The sequence below is a fragment of the Schistocerca nitens genome, chromosome 3, assembly GCF_023898315.1.
Source record: "Schistocerca nitens isolate TAMUIC-IGC-003100 chromosome 3, iqSchNite1.1, whole genome shotgun sequence".
Taxonomy (NCBI): domain Eukaryota; kingdom Metazoa; phylum Arthropoda; class Insecta; order Orthoptera; family Acrididae; genus Schistocerca; species Schistocerca nitens.
Genome location: NC_064616.1, coordinates 232749725 through 232771216, shown reverse-complemented (window position 1 = coordinate 232771216; position 21492 = coordinate 232749725). Strand labels below are relative to the sequence as shown.

At 40.9% G+C, this 21492-nt stretch overlaps 1 protein-coding gene across 11 annotated transcripts in view; it reads right to left on the bottom strand.

Annotated features, from left to right (window-relative positions):
• LOC126248194 (delta(14)-sterol reductase LBR-like) overlaps window positions 1-21492 on the bottom strand; it is a 382264-nt gene that overhangs the window by 97334 nt on the left and 263438 nt on the right. The gene's annotated exons all lie outside the window — the stretch shown is intronic.

Sequence of the window (21492 nt, the reverse complement as noted above, 5' to 3'; positions counted from 1 at the left end):
CTGCCCTCCACTTACCTTGTTTATAGGTAATTCTTTCACATTTGTGTGTTTGATTTGTGCCAAACTACTCTGATCAACTTTTACTTCTATCTCCTAGATTACTTTATCTGTCAAGCAAAGTAGTTTACATTTTCTCCCATGACTTTCTCCTTTGATTGCCCAGTTTTTAAAATGGTCTCTCTTTTGACAACTTTTCTTATCGACTTTTTCTTTCTTCATATCATATAGCCCATTTTGCTGGTGAGAAATTCGAGTTCGTACAAATTTATCTGATTTTTCTGGATTTTTTCCTTGCTATTCTTCCATTTTCCTATCCTTTTCCACACTCTGCTTCACTTTTTTGCCACTCCCACCATTTATGGAACTCCAAACTGTCCTCTCTTGCCATATGTATGCCATCATGTATTACATCCATTCTTTGAGAAAACATGCTTTTGCAATATCAAAACTATGGTCCCACATTCTGTATCTTGAAACCAGCTCATCCATTGGAGTTACTTCCTACGGCCTGACACAGAGTCCCTGTTTCTGGATGTAATCTTATTCTACATCAGGCTTTTTTACAGTTTCAAATATAGCAACCTCTTGCACTTACTGTGACCTGTACACCTAATATGCCAATTTCCACTCCACCCTATTTCTCTCCTCCTACAAAGTCCTGCAGTTATCTGCCCCTCATGTTTCCTTGGATGGTATCTCCTAAGTCAACTTCAAACTGCAACAGCATGCTGGACTTCGCCTCAAAAAGCTATCCCACCTTCTAAACTACCTCAACAGTGGTGTTTCCCTTCCTGTCCCTCTGCAGCTCCATTAAACAACCACACCATCAACCATCACTCCTCTAGTACAAACCGAACTTGACCAACCTCCTCAACATCCCACAGCCTTCACTATTGCCCACCAGACCAATAACAACTCATGAGCACAAGAACCAGTCACAACAATACAGTGTTCCCAACCTCTAGTCTAACGCACTCTCCCCTCCTGAATTATCTATACTATCACTGGGTCTCACTTTCAGCCCTAAACCTGCATTTTGGTGAAGGTCCTTCTTTCCTTCACACGTAATGTGAACTGGAAATAAATCTTTGCAACCCAATCCCAAAACTTTCCAACAGTGAACCTGACATAGAACCCTGCCTTGAACAGTTGCTTGTCACCACTGATGCCAAATCCCTCTTTACCAACAGCCTCCACATAAATGGTCTGTCTGCAGCTTAACGTTTCCTCAGTCAGCGCCAATCTGATTCCAAACCTATGACATCCTTCCTGCTCACTTTAACCAACTTTATACTTACCAACAACTACTTCACCTCTGATGTGCAGACATACAAACAGATCAGGGGGTAAAGCCTTGGTAAACAGGTGGCTCCTCCTTATGCTAACCTTTTCGTGGGTTGCTTGAAGTAGGCTTTACTGGGATCCGAAAGCCTTCAGCCCCTGGTTTGGTTTAGATACATTGATGGCCTCTTTGCCTTATGGACTTATGGTGAGGCTGACCTGTTTAAATTTCTGGAATCTCTAAATACCTTCTCCCAATCAAATTTCACATGGTCCTATTTCAAATCCCATGCCACTTTCCTTGATGTTGATCTCATCCTCACCGAAGGTCAGCTACACTCTTCTGTCCACATTAAACCTACTAACAAACAACAGTACTTACATTCTGACAGTTGGCATCCTTTCCATGTCAAATGTTGCCGCCCATACAGCCTTGGCATTCAAGGCAAACATATTTGTTCAGACGCAGACTCTTTACAGCAATATATCAGCATTCTCACCTCCGCCTTAACTGGACATAATTGCCCCACCAGCATAGTTTGAAAACAGATTTCCTTGGCCATCACATGCAATACAGGTACTGCTGATTCCTCCAAAACCGACTTCGGAGCACACCACTTGTCACACAGTATTATCCTGGTCTTGAATGTATTAACTAGCTACTTCAACAAGACTATGACTTCCTACAATCACTCCCTGAAATGAGATCCATTCTGTCTGAGATTTTGCCCACCACACCTAGAACAGCTTCCATTGCCCTCTCCGTCTCCGCAATATCCTTGATAGACCCTATGCTCCTTCTGTACCCATCTCCCTACCTGTGGCTCCTACCCTTGTGACTGTCCCTGCTGCAGCACTTGCCGTATTCACCCTACCACCACCACTCCACAGGTGGGAACTAGCGCTACAACACATCTTTGGTTCCCGCCATCCATCTTTCATTTATGTTAATTTTTTTCCATCTAAATATTTCTTCACAGTAACTACTCCTTTCTTCACTCCATTTTAGATTTCTACGCCTTTCATTTTCTGACCTGTCTATTTTTCCACCGTTCCCCTCCCAACTCTGTTACATACAATGCACTTACTTTTTCATTCTTAACTCGTGCATGATTTTTTAGCAGTAATCTCCGTCTTGCATATTATCCTGTCTTCCACCTTTAGGCTCCCAGATTTTCAATTCTTGTCCGGTACAGTCCCCAACAATCAGTCTTTCCTTCTCATCCCATCCAATAAAGTCTCCTCTTATCCGGGGTTCTGTGGGCGGCTTTTCCAACTCTACCCACTTTCCTAAACCTATCTAGATCCTTTTCCTTCACCCATATTCCTTCCCCTTCAACTCTTCTGCTGAGAGAAGGAGCCACTGGCTCTGAAAGCTCGTGTAAGTAAAACCTTATATATAAAAAACAAAGATGATGTGACTTACCAAACGAAAGTGCTGGCAGGTCGATAGACACACAAACAAACACAAACATACACACAAAATTCAAGCTTTCGCAACAAACTGTTGCCTCATCCCACGTGGAATGTTCCCTCTATTATTTATATATTATCTATATATTTATTTATTTACTTTTGTGTGTGTGTGTGTTCCCCTGCTGCCTCTTGGTGAGTAGATTTTTTATCTATCCATTATCATTGAGTTTGATAGAAATACAGCCTTCCCATGCTCTCAGCTGCCCTGTTTCCCTTCTAACAATATTCCAGAGTGTTTCAATTTCATTACCAAAGGTGCTAATCTCAGACATAATGTACAAACTTCGAGACTTTTTAATAACTTTTCTTAGTACAGTACTGTAGTCTTTATAATGTTTGACTGTTTCTGGATCACTACTCCTTCTAGCTATAAAATACATTTCCCTTTTCTATTTACAAGATATTTTTATCCCTTTAGTAAGACATGTATTTTTTGGTGGTTTCTTCCAATTATGTTTCACTCTTTTCTTAGGAAAACAGTTTTCAAATATACTCACAAAGGTATCATGAAATATGTTAAATTTTAAATTAGAATAAGGTTCCCTGTGCACTTCCATGGCTACTACCTAACAACAGAACTTTCCTCCTACTTTCTACTATTTTCTGAAACAGGTGGCTTCCTGGTGAAAGTCTGTTGATTATTAACTACACTTACATCTACTTGAGCCTCTTCCTTATTTAACTGAGGTAGCAAGGCAAATCTATTTTTTGTGTCATGATGAAACTGTCAGATACTGTTCTCTTTTGGTGGCCCCTGTTCCTTGCTACCACTTCCCACCTGTCTTCACCCCCCCCCCCAACCTCATCAGTTCCTCCATAGCATTATCCAGTTCAGCCATAAGGGCTCTAATCTTCCCTCCTGTTCACCTATTTTCCTATCCCTTGAACATACTTTGCAATACCATGGAAGAGACCCATTCACTTCCCCAATTCTCATGTCACTACATTCCCCTCCAATGCAGCCATCTGTCACAACAGATGCATAGAACCCCCCTACAGCCGCTCAAACACTTCTCCCTCAGGCTAACCAGATCACAAGTGCGGAGTACGCTTTTCGAAACGCTGATACAATGAAACTTCAATTTTATATTTTTTGCTATTCTACACCATAAATTTTTACCCCTTTGAAAAACCCGTAAGATAAGCACTAACAATTCTTTGCTTTTACATTTCTTCCTATTAAGATTTACTTGATTCTACATTCTTACTCAACATCTCACTTGACTTCATCCCATTTTCTTCCTATTGACATCTGATGTGACTAAACGAGTTACAAGTGGCACAACAGACAGATGGTTCGCACTGCAAATGATGGCAGAGTTAAGGGAATATTTTAGGCAGTTGTGGGGAGGGAAGACGTGAGAGAGGAAATCCTGACATAATACACTATTGGCATTGCCAACACAACTTGCAATTTTTAGCTTCACCGCGTATGATGATGGGTCAAGTAAATTTCACACTGCTTTTGCAGGAACTGACGTAATCATAATGTGGTGGTGCTGTGAAGACGACCAGATAGGAGGCTATCGATTTGTCGATTGCTACAGTGTTAAGTTGATGTTTATGGATGTGTTAGTGACAGGAGAATCGCAACTGCAGCAAGAACTCCTTAAGCAAATATTTTTGTAGTTGCCTAATGTGCAAAATATTTTTGTGACAAGGAAGAATATGGATGTTATTGCTCATTGTTTCACTCACAAGACTGTAAGCTGTCCTCTTACATTTCTATCTAACAACACACTCGGGAAGCACAAAACACTCGGAAATAAACAGCAAATGTTTATTTCATCCTTTGTTCTCTAACCAGACAGAAATGTTAAACAACCTATAACCTCTAAGTCAGCTAACCATGACATTATCTATTATGCTGCAGGATTCTCATCTGAATTTTGTATTGTGCATTAGTTATCATAAAATCTCTTGAAGCCATAAATTGTTGATGCTTTGTTAACTGTCATTTAATGTGTGATGTATTTCTACATACTTTCAGTACTCTGTTGCTTTGAAATGGCAAACTGCTCACATACGGCACACACTACGAAGGAATCAAATAATCGAAATGCACGCAGTTCACACACAGGTTGTTCGCAAGTGCTCACAAAGGCTGATAGGTGAAAGCTCATCAGTGATGTCACAACTGCAAAACGTAGTGTGAAACTGCACCCACACTGCCACTGGAAATATGTTTCTTTTGGGAACATCTTTTCCTACAGTGTATCACAACTGGCAGCAAAAATTTTTCAGTGTATTTTCATCATCTGCAATGCTATTTGTTGCATTGTTTTTGTATTGTCATGTCTAGAGACGAGGAAAGTGTAATATGTGTTGCTGCATTATTAATACTTTAAGGTTCATGCAAACACAATACACGACATCATTGTCATTCATTATTTTTTTATTTATTTATTGTGACTTGTGACCTGAAGGACGTAAGCATCTATCAGTGTTCCGTACTTTAACAGAATAAGGTTGCATTTATCAAAGAATTTCGTAATTGGTTTTAAGACTACATTATTATCTTATGGATGGTTTGTATAGTAGTTGGTAATATAGTTGGCAATATATGTAGTTTGTATAAAAGTTGGTTAACATTAGTTGTAAGAAATCGATTTGTTTGGTTGCATACAATCATCATCTTCGGTGAGCGAAAACATACCATAGAACAACTGGTGGGAAAGCTTGCTTCATATGGAAACTGAGTATGTAAGAGAGCTCTATAATGAAATTTTCACTCTGCAGCGGAGTGTGTACTGATATGAAACTTCCTGGTTTTCTGGAAAATATGGCACCACCGTTATTTAGAAAAAGATAGAAATGTCAGGAAAGCAATTACAACCAGACATCTTGTTAAGTCTTAGTTTTTTGTCAACAGGAGATTAATTTCACAGCAATGAGTATATATTGAACATCTGGAAGCACACTAGGAGAATCCACCTTATTTTTTGTCTTCTATGCAGTCTTTCTCAGTATTCTACCAAATGTAGCAGCAGTTTTCTGCAGAGCATCTAGTTTTATTGCTGTTCTTTTACTACTTTCTTCATATATTCCACAAGCAGTTGTCAGCCTGGTACAACAATGACAGCTTGACACACTACTGCCACGTCCACTGCACCTCTTCCCCCCCCCTCCCCAACCCACCCCCACCCACCAACCCCCACATCCCCCAGAAAAACTTCATATAGCAAGAGAAAATAAAACACTAACAACTCTATAAAACAGATCACACAATGCGACATATAAGCATACATGTTCACCGTGCAGTGGTGACATGCAGTAGCTGGATTGAAACATTTCCTTTGATCTGTACCAACACTGCTACAGATAGACATTCGTGTTTCGGAAGATGTTTCCAAACTGTGTCCACATCAAGTAGCTGAAAACATGTTTCAAGCTTAGTATCTACGTGGCCTGAACTCTTGTCGACCAAAATAAACTGCCATTGGCTACAGAAGGAAAACATGCACCATCATGTTAGATTCCGACACTTTTCACTGTACTTCACAGTTTTTGGTTTAATACACCATGTTCGTCAGTTTTTGCTTTTTTCTGGGTAACACAAAGGAAAGATGTTTTTGACAAATAATTTGTGGTCATAGAATGCATGTTACACACCTGTGATTTTTTTAAGAACTGATAAAATTCATTACCACAAATTATTTGATAAACACTGTATTGTATGTCTAATTTCCTTCACTTATACAGATTTTACACAATTGGTGAGGATTACAATTTTTAATCATATAAGCCAATCATATATGTTTTCGCTCGTATTTTGGGGGCTTTAACATTTTCCTCGATTCTGCATTTTCCTCAATTTTACAGTTTTTAAGTCTGAACATGATGGAAAATAAAATAGAGGTTTCACTGTATCCACTTCCTCTCAAGTTACTATTTTTTGTACACAGCCATCCACCAACTGTGCTCAGTAACAACACCATTATCACGCAAATGGACAAAAGAAGCAGTGACAACTACAAGAAAGGCAACAAATTAGAACATATATTAAACTGATCCATTTGCAATAACAAACAAATATATTATAGCACCATTGACAGCACTGGAAGGCAGTTAAGAATTGAAACAGAAAAGGATATTAAACAAAATACACTTGATGACAAAAAACACAATGCATCATGCAGGAGTTATGCAAATTGGTCACATACTGATATTCATACAGGTATCATCGGAAAATGCAGAATTATAAACTCTGGGAGCTGATGGATAAATGCGTGATGCTGCAGTGCAATTTCAATGCACGGCTGACAAGTCTAGTAAACAGAGGACATGTCAATACCAAGGCACAAGCCTTTGCAAATTTCATTCCGTGTATTAAGTCAGACAATAACGACGCCTTGCAGACAGGCATGTGAACAATATACGTAGATGTCAGCATTGGAAAGAGGATGTGTACTTGAGCTCAAGGAAGCTGGTTGGAGTAGTCCGTAAAACCCTTGACATTTGAATACAAACAATGCCACTATTCAATGATGTTGGAAGGAATAGGTGAACCATGTCCGAACAGAGCATCAAGAAGGAAGCAGTCGACCTAACAAGAAAACATAACATGAGAACTGACCAATCATCAGAGGGGCAATCAGCACTTTGGATTCATCTTTGTCATCAATCCGAAGTGCAACTGGTGCTTCAGTGACCACAAGGACCATTAATAGGTAGCTCACATAAAGGGGGCTGAGCTCATGGTGCCCCTTGCACCAACTACCATTGACCTCTGTACACCTACAAGCTTGTTTGCAGTGGTGTTGTACACATTGGGCCTGGAATCTCATTGACTGAAGTAGAACTGCCTTCAGTGACGACTCCCGCTTCGAAATGAACCCTGATGACCAGCGAAGACATTTCTGGAGACACCCTGGACAGCGGTTGGTGGAAAATCAAAGATACTGTGTGCCCTGTTTTGCTGTCCTCCATCACAAGATATTCTCGACTTACATTTCATCAAGATAATGCCCGCCACCACACAGAAAGATCTGTGCTTGTCTTCATCCTTACCAAACCCTACCTTGGCCAATAAGTTCCCTGAATATCTCCCCAGCTGTGAAAGTTTGGAGCATTATGGTCAGGACCCTCCAACCACCACGGAATTTTGATGATCTAACATAACAGTTGGACAGAAATTGGTCACAATATCCCTCAGGAGGACATCCAGTAACTCTAACTATCAATACCACGCTGAATAACTGCTTGCATAATTACTAAAGGTGGACCAACATGTTATTGATTTGCTCAATTTGTGAAGCTCTTTCTCTTGAACAAATCATTCAATTATTCTGTAATGGTAATCATTTGTTTCCCTGTACATGTACATCACATCTACCAATTTCCATCCCACTCAGATCTCTCTCTCTCTCTCTCTCTCTCTCTCTCTCTCTCTCTCTCTCTCTCTCTCTCATCTTACGGTATACACGACCAAGATCACATCGTTGGGGGTAACAAAGTACTAAATACTGTGCTGGTAGCATTGTTAAATCTGGACAATGAACGATCTAAGAGAAAGTAAATTCATAAATTGTTGGTTGAGTTGAGACACCTGGGAGTAGCAACATAATAAAAACCATGCTGGTACCACCATTAAATTTGAACAACAAACCGTTCAAGAGAAATTAAATTCATAAATTGCTAGTCGAGTTGACACATCGAAAGGTAATCTGCTATCCAAGTTGTAACGTAACATTGCAAACACGTATGTTTGTGATGTATCCAATTCTTGTTCATCAATATTCTAAGTGAACGTTTTTTGTGTGACTACACATAGTCTATTTTGTGTGTTACTACTTGTATTCCTTGCATCTGGATACACAATGTATGTGCTGTAACAGAAATATTGAGAAAGTTGTTATGAAAAAACCATATCTATATTACGTATTAACTGTAATTCTGTACAAACTGATCATTCCCTTATTAGAAAATGCCACTACATTTCGAATGTCTACCTATAAACATGGATACTCTGCAACTCACATTTAAGTGCCTGGCAGAGGGTTCATCTAACCACCTTCACAATTCTCTATCATTCCAATCTCGAATAGCGTGCAGAAAGAACGAACACCTACATCTTTCAGTACGATCGTTGATTTCCCTTATTTTATTGTGGTGATCATTCCTCCCTATTTAGGTCGGTGTTAACACAATATTTTCACATTCAGAGGAGAAAGTTGGTGATTGGAATTTCGTGAGAACATTCCGTCACAACAAGAAACGCCTTTCTTTAAATGATGTCCAGCCTAAATCTGGTATCATTTCTTTGACACTCTCTCCCATATTTCCCGATAATACAAAATGCGCTGCCCTTCCTTGAACTTTTTCGATGTACTCTGTCAGTCCTATCTGGTAAGGATCCCACACTGTGCAGTAGTATTCTAAAAGAGGACGGATAAGTATAGTGTAAGCAGTCTCCTTAGTAGATCTGTTACAGTTTCTAACCGTCCTGCCAATAAAACACAGTCTTTGGTTAGCCTTCCCCACAACATTTCCTGAATGTTCCTTCCAATTTAAGTTGTTCATAATTGTAATACTTAGGTATTTAGTTGAACCTATAGCTTTTAGATTAGACTGATTTATCATGTAACCGAAGTTTAACAAATTCCTTTTAGCACTCATGTGGATGACACACTTTTCATTATTTAGGGGCAACTGCCAATTTTCACACCATTCAGATATCTTTTCTAAATCATTTTGCAATTTGTGTTTGATCTTCTAATGACTTTATTAGTCGATAAACAATAGCGTGATCTCTAAACAACCTCAGATGGCTACTCAGATTGTCTCCCAAATCGTTTATATAGATAAGGAATAGCAAATGGCCTATAACACTACCTTGGGGAATTCCAGAAATCACTTCTGTTTTACTCGATGAATTTCCATCAATTACTATGAACTGTGACCTCTCTGACAGGAAATCACAAATCCAGTCACATAACTGAGATGATATTCCATAAGCACACAATTTCACTACAAGCCGCTTGTGTGGTACAGTGTCAAAAGCCTTCCGGAAATCCAAAAATACGGAATAGATCTGAAATCCCTTGTCAATAGCACTCAACACTTCATGTAAGTAAAGAGCTACTTCTGTTTCACAGGAACGATGTTTTCTAAACCCATGTTGACTGTGTGTCAATAGACAGTTTTCTTCGAGGTAATTCATAATGTTTGAACACAATATATGCTCCAAAATCATACTGCATATCGACGTTAACGACATGGGTCTGTAATGTAGTGGACTACTCCTACTACATTTCTTGAATATTGGTGTGACCTGTGCAAATTTCCAGTCTTTCGGAACCGATCTTTTGTCGAGTGAATGGTTGTATATGATAATTAAATATGGAGCTAATGCATCGTCATACTTCGAAAGGAACCTAATTGCTATACAGTCTGGACCAGAAGACTTGCTTTTATTAAGCGATTTAAGTTGCTTCACTACTCCGAAGATATTTACTTCTACGTTACCCACGTTGGCAGCTGGTCTCTATTTGGATTCTGGAATATTTACTTCGTCTTCTTTTGTGAAGGCATTTCGGGAGGCTGTGTTTAGTAACTCTGCTTTGGCAGCACTGTCTTCGATAGTAGCTCCATTGCCATCACGTAGAGAAGGCACTGATTGTTTCTTGCCGCTAACATACTTCACATACTAACAGAACTCTTTGGATTTTCTGCCAGGTTTCGAGACAAATTTTTGTAGTGGAAACTGTTATAAGCATCTCGCACTGAAGTCCACACTAAATTTCGAGCTTCTGTAAAAGATCACAAATCTTGGGGATTTTTGCATCTGTTTAAATTTGGCATGTTTGTTTCATTGTTTCTGCAACAGTCTTCTAATTCGTCTTGTGTACCAAGGAGGATCAGCTCCATTGTTTGTTAATTTATTTGGTTTAAATGAAACAACAAGTTTACTGTTACCAGTTCGCAGTACCAGTTCGTATAAATCTCTCAATTGCTGCCGATACTATTTCTTTGAATTCAAGCCACTTCTGGTCCACACTTACATTATTAATTTGGAATGAGTGGAGATTGTCTCTCACGAAGCCGTCACATTAATTTTTATCTACTTTTTTGAACAGGTATATTTTTTGCTTATTTTTGGAGGATTTGGGTATTACAACAGTCAATCTCACTACGACAACCCTGTGTTCACCAATACCTGTATCAGTTTTGATGCTCGTTATTAACTCAGGATTATTTGTTGCTAAGAGGTCAAGTGTGTTTTCCCAACCGTTTACTATTCGCGTGGGCTCATGAACTAACTTCTCGAAATAATTTTCAGAGAATGCGTTTAGCACAATTTTGGAAGATATTTTATGCACACCTCCAGAATTAAACGTATATTTTTGCCAACATAACGAGGGTAAATTAAAGTCACCACCAACTACGAGGGCTATCCACAAAGTACATTACGTTTTGGAATTAAAAATAAATAAAGTATTGGAAATTTTTTTTATTATACACAGGTGAAAGCCACACTTAAATACTACTTCTCTAAATAGTTGCCATTTAAATTAAGGCACTTATTGTAGCGATGGACGAGCTTGGAAATTCCCTCGTCGTAAAATTCGGCCGCCTGTGCCTTCAACCACGTGGTTACCTCTTCTTGAAGCTGTGCGTCATCATCAAAACGCTGCATAGCCAACTACTTCTTCATTGCTGGGAATAAGTGGAAGTCACTCGGTGCCACGTCGGGACTCTGAGGTGGATGAGGAAACAACTCCCACTTAAAAGATTCGAGAACTTCACGAGTGGCATTTGCCGTGTGGGCCCGAGCGTTGTCGTGAATCAGCAAGATCTTTGAGCCCAACTTTCCCCTGCGCTTGTTTTGTAGTGCTCTTCTGAGGTTGTGCAGAGTTTGGCAATACCTTTGAGAGTTTATTGTAGTGTCTCTTTCCAGGAAATCCACAAAAATCACACCTTTTCTGTCCCAAAAGACAGTCGCCACGTGGTTGAAGGCGCAGGCGGCCGAATTTTACGACGCAGGAATTTCCAAGCTCGTCCATCGCTACGATAAGTGCCTTAATTTAAATGGCAATTTTAATCTGCATACAATAAAAAAATTTCCAATACTTTATTTATTTTTAATTCCAAAACGTAATGTACTTTGTGGATAGCCCTCGTATTGTCGTATGAGTCGGGTAAGTGTTTGAAACCAAACTCAAGTTTTCTTTGAACCTTTCAGCAACTGTATCATCTGAATTGGAAGGCCGGTAAAAGGATCCTATTATTATTTTAGTCCGGTTGCCAACAGTGACCTCTGCCCATAAAAACTCACAGGGAGTATCTACTTCAATTTCGCGACACGTTAAACTACTTCTAACAGCAACAAACACGCCTCCACCAACTGTGTTTAGCCTATCCTTTAGGAACATCGTTAGGTTCTTCACAAAAATTTCGGCTAAGCTTATATCCGGCTTTAGCCAGCTTTCAGTGCCTATAACGATTTGAGCATCAGTGCTTGCTATAAGCGCTTGGAGCTCTGCTACTTTCCCAACACAGCTATGACAATTTACAACTGTTATACCAATGGTTCCCGTATTTACGTTGTTCCTGTGTTCGGCTTGCACCCTTTGTGACTGAAGCCCTTCTAGTGTTTTCCAGAGACCCTCTAACCTAAAAAACTGCCCAGTCCATGCCACACAGCCCCTGCTACCCGTGTAGCCGCCTCCTGCGTATAGTGGACACCTGACTTAGGTGGACACCTAACTTAGGTGGTCTTCTATCACGAGATAGGGTAAGAACAAATGTTTTAGGTAGAATGAGCTTCGTGATATGCAAGTAGAATGTAGTCAGTTACTATTTAGCCATCGTCTAAGTCAGTTTCAAACAGTTGCAGTGGTATGACAGTGAAAGCCAGACTGCCGCAATTCCAGAAGCATTAATATTAAAATTGGCACAAATGGAAGAAAACTGAGGTAAGCAGACCATACTGAAGCTGGTAAAAAATAGCCAAATTTAATATAATGGAAATGCTATGAGTTGGGAACCACTGAACAATCATTTTGAGCCAGGGCGTGGTTAGATTTAGACAATTTAAAAATGCTGCAATTTGCAGTGTGGAAGTTGTATATTAGTTTTCAGCTGTGATAAGGCAAGATCATTCTTATTTTAGTTTTGTTGCTTCTCATACTTTAAAAAGAGTATAAATGTGTTTGTTATAATCTCATCATATTATTTGTAGTTATTTAGACACATATTTTTCAGATAATCATCCTCTTTCTGCATCCTTAACAACTGAAAGCATTCTGTATAAGGAAAACTTTTTAGTGAAATACATTTGCAATAAAATGACAAAAGTATTAACATCACTGAAACACTTTAACTTACACAACTTTGACGTGGAAATTAATGTGAAAATTAGCTTTGCTAGTTTGTGATCAAACCACAAGGGCCACAAATTTCAGTAGTACTCACACGAATGCTTATCTGTAGCTACTTTATGAAGGATTTGTCTGCAGATTCTGAACTGATTTAGTTGGTCATGCTATCTATACATAAAAGTTTAACCAAGCTTTATAATGAGGAAAGATGTCTGGTGCTAATATAAATGTGGAGACCTACTGCTTATTTCACCATCTTGGTCTGTGCTAAAATAAAAAAAGCCGATGAAAGAAAACATCAACAACAAATTTAAAAATAGTTCACTTTTAATTGCAACTATATGCAGATAACCAGTGGGAAATTTAGAACTGTTTATGAGGAATCCGGATTCCTTACTAAGCAATCTGTCAGACAGCAGCAAGCAGCTATTACGAGGGCCATTCAGAAAGTAACCTCCGGTTGATTTAAAAAAATACACCAAGTTAAATAAAAATATTTTAATATATACATCTTACAACTACATCTTTGCACTATTTTTCTACATAGTCTCCATAGCGATTGAGGCACTTATCATATCTCTTCACAAGCTTTGAAATTCCTTCTGCATAAAAATCACCCGCTTGTGCCTGGAGCCAGCCTGTGACCGCATCTTTGAGCTCTTCGTCATCATCAAACCGCTGTGACCCGAGCCATTTCTTCAAATGCATGAAGAGGTGATAATCACTTGGCGCCAGGTCTGGGCTGTAAGGTGGATGGTTGATAACGTCCCACTTGAAGGACTCAAGAAGGGCCGTTGTTCTGCGAGCAGAGTGAGGACGGGCGTTATCGTGCAAAAAAAACGATACCGGAAGTCAGCATACCACGGCGTTTGTTCTGTATAGCCCGTCGTAACTTTTTTATTGTTTCACAGTACACGTCTTGATTAATGGTCGAACCACGTTCCATGAATTCAACCAACAACAGCCCTTTGGCATCCCAAAACACCGTTGCCATCAGTTTTCTGGCAGAAAAATCTTGCGAGGCTTTTCTTGGTTTGGTAGGCGAATTTGAATGTGCCCACATCTTTGATTGTTCTTTTGTCTCAGGGTTCACGTACTTAATCCAGGTTTCGTCACCGGTCACGATTCTGCTTAACAATGGTTCTCCTTCGTCCTCATAACGTGACAGAAAGTCTAATGCAGAGGCCATTCTTTGAGTTTTGTGGTGGTCGGTAAGAATTTTGGGCACCCATCGTGCACAGAACTTACGGTAACCCAATCTTGCTGTCACTATCTCGTACAAGAGAGTCTTAGAAATCTGTGGAAAACCAGTAGACAACTCCGACATTGAGAAACGTCGATTTTCACGAACTTTTGCATCAACTGTCTGAACGAGTTCGTCAATCACCAATGATGGTCTACCACTCCTCTCTTCATCATGAACGTTTTCTCGTCCACTTTTAAATAAACGTACCCATTCACGGACAACTCCTTCACTCATAACTCTTGGTCCGTACACGGCACAAAGCTCACGATGAATAGCTGCTGCAGAATATCCTTTGGCTGTAAAAAACCTTATGACAGCACGCACTTCACATTTGGCGGGGTTTTCTATTGCAGCACACATTTCAAACTGCCACAAAAACTAAACTAGCGCAGGTACGACGTTCACTCGACCACGGCTTGATGCCGACTGACCTGTTGAGTGCGTGAACGCACAGATGGCGTCGCTACTCCCCCCACAACCCGCACTGTGACCAATCGGAGGTTACTTTCTGAACCGCCCTCGTACTTTGTGGTGACTTCAATGTCGATTTTCAAAAGGATTCTCACAGGAAAACTGATCTGGAAACATTATTTCGATCCTACAATTTGATCTCAGTAATTAACTTTCCAACATGAGGAGAGGGAATAAGAATAGAATAAATACTATAGTGCCTCAGAGTATAGATACTAATCAGTGGAAATGGTTGGAGTAATTAATGACTTCAGGACAAATGTTTTTTTGAATAGCTTATAAGAGATAACCTGAGATGAAATTTATAATGATCCAAATGCTAACAGTCAAAGGAACAATGATGTACACAGTTACAATACCAGAAGGAAACATGACATTTATTACTCCACTTTAAGATTGTCTTTAGCACAAAAAGGTAGAATCTGAAAACAAACTGAAAAAGTTTCTCCTCGACAACTCCTTTTATTCTGTAGGGGAATTTCCATTATTGTAATGTACAAAAGGTGGTGGATAGGAATTATTACTAACTCAGATATGTATATTTAACAAAAATAATAATTATAATAATTAAAAACCTTTTACATGTTCAGCATGTAGCCATATTTACAAATTAATTTGTGATGTGAAAGTAAAATGACTCATACTTCTGTAAGTTTTCCCTTATCATTATTGATGCTCCTCACTCAGCCCTTTCATGTTTTTACACTTGCTGTATTAATGCACAGGGTGAGCATACAGCCTTTTCCTGATTACAGAAATGTATTTCTGAGCTATGATAGATACACTTATGTGGTTTATGGCAAATGGTAGCTTAACTCAAAGTTTTTTATGGATACGCTCCCACATCTGCTGCATTTGTTGTCCATAGAATGTCTACACAATATTCAATTTCTCTCCGAGTCTTTGCTAGCAACTGGTGAACAAATAACCACTGTGTGGCTCTGCGCCATCTTCAAATTCCTGAAACTGAGGTGCAATGTAAGGTTCCAATAGATCCAAAAAATGGTTCAAATGGCTATGAGCACTATGGGACTTAACATCTGTGGTCATCAGTCCCCCTAGAACTTAGAACTACTTAAACCTAACTAACCTAAGGACATCACACACATCCACGGAATACCATAATACTGTTGCCCAAATCATCACTGAACCCCCACCATGTTTCGCTCTTGGGATGTAAATTCAGCCACAAGTTCAAACAGTGTGAATAAAGACTCATCCAGCCAAATGACTTTCTTCCACTTCTCCATCGTCCACATTTTATGGCTGCAGTACCATGTTTTCCTGTTATGCACATTTGCATCACTGATGAACGGTTTTGGAATCCCAACTCCCAGCTTATGGAGTGCTATTCAGGCTGTTTTTGTGCTGACACAGTTTGTGAGTGTTACATTCAATTCTGCAGTGACTTTGCAGCTGTCATCATTTTATTTTTTGTCAAAACCCTCCTCGATGATCATCTGTCGTGACCACTAACATGCACTTTCGTCCATATTGTGACTTAGCAGATAATATTTTTCTGCTTTCTCTGTATGCACCATAAATCTTTGATGTGATACCATGCCACAAGCTTTGGCTACCTTGACACCCACCATATGAGAACCAGCGGAGATTGCATTTGTTTGAATTCACTTACCTCTGACATAAAGCATTCACAACTACACAGAACAATGTTCTAACTGCAACTGACACTTGCAATGTATTGAGGACATTGTACAGGTGCCACTAGTGGTCAAATACAACAGCGCAACCTGTAGGCTTGGTTAGCATTTGCATTTGTGTCCCAGCATACATTTCTTACAGTGTTTCCATATTTTTGTCCAACCCCTGCATATGCTCACTAAAATTTGCTGATAACAAGGTAATGTTCGCATAAAATGATGATGACACTGAATATACCACCAGGAATTTAATACAGGAGTATAAACAAATGGAACCTTCTGGTCAACATCTACAAAATAAAATACTTGGTAACAGAAGGAACAAATGAAGATTTTACTCTGGAAGAAGGAATGGGAATGACCATACATATAAAGAGTATGACTATCTAGGAGTAAAACAATTACACAAGGTGGTAAACAAGGTAAAGAAATTAATTCAAAACTAAATTCTGGTGTTGTAACCTGTTGCGACCGCAACCGGAACGGTCACGGGGTGGCCAAGAGAGCGCAGCGGGACCAAACAGAGAGCGGCCCACGAACAAACAAATGAACAGAAAGGACAGACACGAAACAACGATGGACGATGGAGAGAGACCTTATGACGACAACACCGCAAGAAGCAACGGAGTGACAGAGACAACCAAACAAATCCAAGACGTCCACTAGTAATGAATACAAAGAACGATAAACACGCTGTCTGTTGTTGAGGTGATGTGTCAAGACTCATGCAACGAATAGACTTGATGGCTCAGTGAGAGGCACGCACTTAAATACTCTATCGGGGGGTGCCGCTATTGGCTGCTGGAACCACGTGTTCCACTGTGGCACCCTCACACTAAATGCGGGCGAGGACGCACACACCGCCACAGCTTACGGCACAATGGTGCAGAGACCTTTAGGGGTCTTCGACTCCGTGATGTCCGGCGGGGATTCAAATTCCACGGTGCACAGTACCAGAGCTGGAAAGTTCACTACTGAAACAAATGCTATTTCATAGGGTTGAACAGATCATATAGGACCCAAAAGAAAAATTTTCAATTATCAGAAGCATAATGACCTATGGATCAGAAATATGAACAGCTGAATCTCAATTAATGGAAATATTGATGGCAATTGAGATGGATTTTCGGATATGGCCTACTGGTATACCCAGGTGGGAAAGGATTAGAAATGAAGTCACCATGAAGAACATTTACATCACAAGTTCTATTATTGGTTTTGTGGAATAATTTTAAAAAACCCTCCTAAGGAATAAGAAAAAGGGCCACATTGATAAAAGGAAGTCAGATATTAATTACAAAAAATATTGTAAAAATTAATTGCTATATAGGCACGAATGGAGAATGAAAATTAAAATTTTATATATAATTTTGGTTTACCAAAACACATAAATACATTGTAAATTCAGTAATTATATTGGCAACAGCACCACCCCAAACCCTTCCCAATACCCGCATCATACCATGACCACAACACAACGGGAACAACACCAAGGGAAGACGACACAAGAAAAGGGAAACAAAATGGCATTAAAGACCAGACAAAATGTAGTGAAAGAGGAAAAGGGACTGGGGTACCCGGCCAGTGCGGAGGCTAAGCCAAGGCCTCCATAACCAACATCAACGCTAACTGAGGGACTTCAGTTCAAGGGGGAAACTCAAGGACATATATCTAGTACGACAATCCATTTTTGCAAAGAAATCCAATGACAGACGTAACTACACGAGGGTCATCCACTAACACCCAGGGAGAGCATATTTAGTGCGAAGGGCCAAACGGCGGGTGGAGTCCAGTGAAATATGGACCATTGTGATGGGTGCCTCACAGCTACAAAGGGGAGCACAGCTCATTGTGGAGAAAAAAAGCACGGGTCACCCTAGTATGGTCAATACGAAGACAGCAGAGGGTGATTGATTCCTGCCAGGAGAGGCAGAGGGAAGAATGCCATGTGGTGGGAGTCTCCCTGATTGCATGAAGTTTATTAGACAGAGGGGTATGTTCCAAAGAGTTGACCCATGATTTAACAAAAAGGGATCTGACATAGAGCCGCAAATTCACCCCCAAAGGTATCACAGAGAACAGGCATTATGTGGCCGCGCCCCCAGCCACACAATTTGGTAGCTCATTACCTGGGATACCCCCAAGGCAGGAAAGAAAAAAAAACAACCAGAGGAAATGAACCAAAGCAGCAGCATCACTAGGATCAGGAAGGAGGTTGTGAATGGCAGATACCAAGGGATGGAAGGAAAAACACCGAGTGATAGACTGAAAGTCACTCATTGAGTCTGTACATAATAAAACTTGGGTGACAGAGAACTGTTTAATAAAGCAGAGGGCCCAATAGTTCATCACTAATTCCAAAGTAAACAGCACACATGTGGCAGGTAAGGGTGCTCTGTGCCAACAAAAGACATGAAGGCATATCCCACGTGACCAGCAGATTTAGAGCAGTAAGTGTAAAAAAACAGTGGCATCCTAAAACTTCCTTAAGAGCGTATGGAACAAACAACTCAACACTAATTGGAGCAACGGAGGCTTTTGGACCCTGGAAGAAACCTAATCGAATCCTGGGATGAGGCATTAACCAAGCGGCGGTGACTGGAAGAGAAAGTTGGGAAGAGAACAAGGAGGGGAGATGGAAATCACTGCAAAGAGAAGCGAGGTGGAGCAAAACCATTGAACTCACATGAGGGTGGGTGGGTGATGCCCCGAAGCTGCAAAAAAAAAAGGGGGGGGGTGGGTGGTGGGTCGGGGCAGGGTAAGAGTGGATAGTGACTGCATTGGAAACCAGGAACTGGGAGTGCCGAACTGAAGGAGGAGGGAAGGCTATTGACAGGGCTAGTGCGAAAGGCCCTGTTGGTTAAAACCCGAAAACAGCCAACTTTCAGAAGGAGGGTAGGGAGCAACCAAGTAAGTGTATTGTCAAAAAGAAGACCAAAGAAACGCATCTGGGGTGCCACAGTCAGTTGTTGGGCATAGAGGTAGACCTCCAGATCAGGATGGACCATAATAAGGCAACAGAGATGCACCACCCTTGACTTGAGGGGAGAGAACTGAAAACTGTGTGTTCACATGGAAGTGCGCCAGATGACACCCTGAAGCTGTCGTTGTGCAGAGGCCACTGAGTGGGAGCTAGACCAAATACAGATATCATCTGCATATAGAGCACAGGTGATCAACAGTCTGGCAAAGGCCATAATTCCATTAACAGCAATGAGAAAAATAAGGACATTTAATACAGAGATTTATGGAACACCATTCTCCTAGTTCTGAGAACAGAGCCAACCCAAACTCTGAACAACTGAAGGGAGAGAAATGGTGAATAAAAATTGAGAGGGGGTCCCAGAGATCCCAGTCACAGAGAATACATGGGATGGGATGGTGCCAAGCTGTGTCGTAGGCCTTATGAAGGGCAAAGAAAACTGTGAGAAGATGGCAGTACTGAGAAAAGGCCAACCGAGCTGAGGTTTTCAATCGAAGCTGATGATCGATCGGAGACCATCCCTCCTGAATGTTGCGCTGGTGAGGAGATAAAAGGTCCTGAGATTTGAGAATCCAACTGTGTCGATTAGCCACAATCTCTTCAAGTAACTCCCAGAGGACATTAGTCAGACTGATGGGCCACAACTGTCAAGGGACGATGGGTTCTTGCTGGGTTTAAGGACAGGAACCACAATACTGTCTCCCCATTGAGAACGGAAAATGCCTCAGAGTCAAATACAGTTACACACCTGGATGGAATCAGGTATAAGTACAAGGACTGAATTGTGGGAAGAAGAGAGGGATAAAAAAGTTCCCACCCAGTAAAAGGTTCATTATAGAATTCCACCTGACAAGGGGTAAAACATAAATGGGGAGCTTCAGCCTGTCGGCTCCGGATGAGGAAGGCGACTGGGTAGGAGGCCGATGTCGATGCCCTTGCAAAATGGAGCACGAGGTGTTCCATGAGAACTGATGGATCTGTGCAAAGGCTACCTGGAAAGGCAAGGCTCAGAATAAAAGACTGCCGCTGCCAACCTTGGAGGGTGCTGAGTGTAGGCCACTCTTGTGAGGAACCGACAGAAGAATCTAGGGAGGAAACAAAGTGTTCCCAACGCACTCACTTGATCCATTTTATTAAGTAACATGCTTTGACATGAAGACATTTAAAGGTAATAAGACTGGCAGAGGGCAAGTGTTGCTTAAGACGTTGCAAGGCACGGTGGTGAGAATCAACGGGAAGTGGTCACTATCACAGAGGTCATCATGTGGTGACCACTATAAGGATGGAGGAAGGTGAAGCTAAGTGAGAGAAAGATCAATGGCAGAGAAAGTGCTGTATGTGGCACTAAAATGAGTACAAGAACCATCATTAAGAAGCCGCAGGTCGTGGTCTGCAAGAAATTGGTCCGTAAGGAGCCCTCAACTAGATGAAAAAGCACTGCCCCACAAAGAATGATGTGGCATTAAAAGCCCAAGGAGGGTGAAAGGAGGGGACAGTTGCTGAAGAATGACAGTTAGGGCAGTCAGGATAGGTGGCCTGTCAGGAGGGATATGGAGATTGCGAACAGTGACCGCAGAGTACAAGTGGACCCAGACGGCAACTGCTTCCAATGTGGTATGGAGGGGGATTCATTTACTAGCAACGCCTGTGTGGACCAAAGTGCAAAAGCCACCAAAAGCCTCAAAGAGTCAACCTGGTTCCAACAGAAAGCACACAACCCACAAAGAATCAGTGAGTGAGCATCAGTAAAATGAGATTCCTGGAAAATGACACACATTACTGAGTAAAAGGAAATAAGGGAGTGCAACTCCAGGACATGACAATAGTATCTATTACAGTTCCACTTAATAAGAAGGCAACAATGATCCAAATGGGAGGTGAATGGGCAGGATCCAATCATGTTACCTGGTCACCATCCATTACCAACAAGGACAGGGTGACATCCATAAATAAGCAACCAGACTCAGGTTGCGAGGGGGGAGGTGGCACCTTTGGGGTCACCGTGGAAGGGGGGGGGGGGGGTGGCTCATCCTGTGACATGTTTCTTCCTCT